Source organism: Macrobrachium nipponense, chromosome 42, assembly GCF_015104395.2.
Source record: "Macrobrachium nipponense isolate FS-2020 chromosome 42, ASM1510439v2, whole genome shotgun sequence".
Taxonomy (NCBI): Eukaryota; Metazoa; Arthropoda; class Malacostraca; order Decapoda; family Palaemonidae; genus Macrobrachium; species Macrobrachium nipponense.
The window spans coordinates 4679788-4684448 of NC_061103.1; positions in this window are offsets into that span (position 1 = coordinate 4679788).

Here is a 4661-nt window from a genome sequence, read left to right on the forward strand (position 1 = left end):
GGTTCCATTAATCAGCCTGCAAGTGAAATTATACTTGTCACAAGGGCAAAGTAAATTCAGACGACATCCAAATACAGGGGAGGGAAGAGAGCCATTTAGACCAGACTTAACCCACATGAATTCGCTGATATTTTGTACAAACTTTTTTATCCATGGCATTAACAATGAGTGAACCTATCCAGGTCTATGATGACTGTAAAAATATCCATAATTATAAAAAATAAACAGATATCAATACGAATTCCAAAGAAAATTCTATATTACTGGTAGTAAGTTACTAGACAAAGAAGTGGAAAACGGAGCTATTTGTAAGATTGCCAGGCAACATAAGAGTCAAAGAGAATATTAATCATGATTCTATGTGCCCTAACAAAAGTTTCATATTCAATTTTCTCGCGCACATCTCTGAGGTTAATTTTTTTTTAAAAACTTTATTAATAGGTAGGAGATGCAACGAAAAAACCCACTATGTAACTAATTTCTAAATAAACTTTGGGTTTTTTTCAAGAAAAATGTGACATTTTCCCATGAATGTTTTTACTGAATTGTAATAGGCTAATGTTGCAAGTGAAATATTTCATATTCATATCTTGATAATTCTAAATGTCTATGAGGTTCAGAAAAAATTAATTCATTTGTTGTTATAGAAATTCTATTTGCTTATTTTGTTTATTAATTTCAAAATGATTGCAACTCCTTAGTGCATTGCGCATACGGATAGATACGTCTGCCTTGCCCATGAGAAGTTCGGGCTAAGCATTCCTTTCTCCAGTCAATCTGCTTTGCAAGCGCAAGATGAAGCCTGTGCAAGCAGATATTTGAGGTTAAAGGAATCACTGCTGATACGGCAAACGCGACAGACCTTCTAGAACTGATGACGTCGTCACAGCTTAAGAGTTACGTTACTTGCTGTAAGAGATACGACTTTAGGATAAATTTTTTTTTTTTTTTAATACTCGACCCACATGAGAAGAATGTCTGAAGAAAAAAAACAGTACCAAAATTGGAACAATATATTAGTTTCATATTGGAAATCTGCATAATTGTAATTATGTTAAATTACAAATATTCCTTATTCAAAACTAATGAAAAAAAAAAAAAACAAGGTTTCCATACAAATTCTATATATATTATTAGCCCTGTATAAGATTCATATAGGATTATTCCATAGATAACATTTTCACTTCTAGACTTCCTGACTTTAAAATCTCTTTTATTCTATTTTATTTATTTATTTATTTATTTATTTATTATTATTATTATTTTTTTTTTTCATTGACTACGAATATAAATCACCGGGACAGACAATATGTCAGTAGGTTTTGGATATGTGTTTGAACTTTTAGCTTATTTGTCATTACTAAAGCGTTAAGTTAGAGTTCAAATCTTTACGCATATATTTGGATATTTAATTAATCTATGGTTACGTCTTGCTTATCGATTTTATCGTGATTCCTTTTTTATTATAATTTGTAACCCTTCCGACTTCTTACGGAGTGTATTATATTGACTCCACTTGTATCCATATTTATTTTTATTTTTTATATTTATTTATTTTATATATTTCTTTTATATATATTTGATAAATTAATGGTTGCCTTGAATATGTGGAAAAAGTGTTTCTAGCGGCGTACCATATAAGGCTACTTGCGGTATCAAGATATGAATGAATAAGGTATTTAAAACGCGAGAACCGCTATAATCCAGTTCGGATCCAATATCACGAGTTGTAACTCGTAAGACATTGACACTTCCTATTTAATTATCCGTTATTCTACCAAACCGATTGACTCTGGGTGATAAAATATATTATTGGTTTTCTTAATGGAAAGGAATTCACACCACGTGTTATGGAGATTATTATTGATTTACACCACCCGAGTCACAGATTATTATGTGTTGAATTCCATGTTTACTGATTTAGCACTCATAAATATTCCTAGCACACTCAATTGCGGTGTTTGTTTTTAGTGCTATTAATTCTATATAACGTGTCAAGGGGAACTATTAACACTAAGAAGTGTTTATTTGCTCTGTCAGACTCGTAACTTTGTTAATAATTCTACGTATATTCTTTCAAGGATTGATTTGGCACGGGATAGGCCCTTAAACTGACAGGTGTCTTAGTGTATCCCTTGTTTCATGACACGTGTTACATCAGATATGTGCTTTTTTATATCTGTAAGCATTGTAGGCCAGTAAAACAGTGATTTGGCTTTCTGTGACATAGTAGGGAACCCTGGATGACGGAATGCAACCAGTTAAGGACGATTGGTATAGAAGAGATTATTATTACTACCTGGTCGTTAGTCATCTGCTGTGTTCTTCGGGTTTTCCTCGTCACGGACCTACATATAATATTACATTTGATTACATTATTCTGATACACATACTTTAAATATACTTTTGCTTTAGGGTTTCTGCTCGAAGTGTTTATTGTTTTTGCTTAGCCGCTGACCCTGTTTCCGTTCGAAGTGTTTATTGTTTGGTGTTTATTGCTGCTGACTCTGTTTCCGTTCGAAGTGTTTATTGTTTGGTTATGTCTGTTGACTCTTGCTTTGTTCAGTTTGTAACAGTTCTGCGCTCCAACCCAGATATTCAATGCTCGCGATCTCTTGGGTTAAGGAATTTTCTTGTTTAGATACGGTTTTAACAATAGGCACGGATGTTTCTATATCTTTTAGTCTAATTAATGGTTCTTTGCAGTATGGTGCGGGATTGCGGGATAATGCGTCAGCTATGATAATGCTTTCCCAGGTAGATATCTTATCTTGGCTCCAAAGACCTGAATGATCATTGTCACCGAGTTCCTTTTGGACTGTGATTAAAGCCTTTGAAAACTCGGTAAAGGATCATGTTCAGTGAGGACTTTATCAGGATAGCCATAGATTATGAACTTAAATGTACTAGTGAGTTCAAAGATACCTAGCCCTTCCTTGCCTATTACTGCATATTTACTTTCAAGGGCTTTAGTTTACGTGAATACAAAAACTATAGGAAAGAACTGTTTATCATATTGCTGAAGTAGTATCCCTCTTACCCCTTGGTCTGAGGCGTCTGTTGCAATAAAAAAAAATTCCTTATTTAAATCAGGGATTTTAAGTTAGGTAAGCTGCATTATTCCGCTTTTAAGATATCGAACGCCTGTTGATGCTTTTTAGACCATAATAAATCTACGCTCTTCTTCGTAAGATCTGTTAAAGGAGCTGTCATGATTGAAGAGTTACATATTTACATACGATTGTAATACCCACTACAGCGCAAAAGTGCTGTATCCCCCTTTTTACGTTAATAGGTACCGGAAAGTTATGAATAGCGACACCTTACCATGGACTACTTTAAGACCTTGACCAGACACATAAACCTAGATAAACATGTTCGGTTTTTTAAAAACTCACATTTAGATATTTTACTCTGAGATTATTTGTCTTTGTCTCTGTAGCACTAGCTCTAGTTTTATGTGAATGTACTTCAAAGGTATTAGAAAAGATTACAAGATCATCCATATAGGCATGTAGGTATCCCCTAAAAGTCTCCAAACACTATATTGTAATTGGGGTGCAACGTCAGCCGGAGGCATACGTAAAAAATTGATAATGTCCCCTGAGTGTGCTGAAAAACGGTGTATGAGGTACAATCACTTAGGTAATGGTATCTGGTAAAAGCATTTAAGTAAGTCCAAGTTGGTGAAGAGAAAAAAAAAAAAATTTATTCTAACCTAACAGAGATAAGATGTCGTCGGTACATGGCACTGGAAACTATCGGGAGTCGTTTCCTTGTTTAAGCGTCAGAAATCTACGCAGATACGCCAAGTCGATCTATTATGGCATGACGTTTGAGGGCAAAATTATATGGGCTTATTTGATTTCCTAATGACTCCTATTACTAACATTTTTCAACTTCGTCATTTATCTCTATTTTGAAATTTCATTGAGAGTCTACACGAGGGGTAACGTATATAGCTTTATGTTTGTCCTTAGACCGTATTTAGTTTTCAATGACATCCGGTTTTTTTTTTTTTTTCTTTTTTTTTTCTCAGAAATCACTCGCTAGTGGAGAAACTTCGTGGTATTCAGATAAAAGATAAAAAAAAGTTTCTGCTGAATCATCTCTGCTTGAATGACTTTACTGATATTACTTTAGATAGAATATAAGAGAAATTCATCTACGACTGGTTGGGCGTGATTCAAAAATTAGCAACAATAAAAAAAAATGCGATATTTATATGTATAGGTTTTGTGGAATACTAGATTAACTTTGTTCGCGGAAATCGTTATATTTCAGAGTGTCGGGAAAGGATTAAAATTTCATTTCCAGCAAAGTCTTTTTCACGCCACTAAGACATTTGAGGGTGCATGCTTCTCGAGATTTTGCGTGCAAAGTGCGACTGCGGTTGTGGGAGAATTCTGTTGGGTCATTTGAACAATGGTTACGATTTATGAGACAAATGTATAGTTCCTTTAAATAAGTTATTATTTGATTAATGTCTCATTTTTGTTCAAACGGATTTTAATATGTTTGAAGGTTTATAGGATTTCCCTTTGATAAACACGCCTTATTTTGCAGGATGTAAGATAATATTTTGTATACCCCTAGATGGATCTTACAATTACACTACATACAGATCAATGTTTTTTATAACTATAGAGGTATCTGTAAGC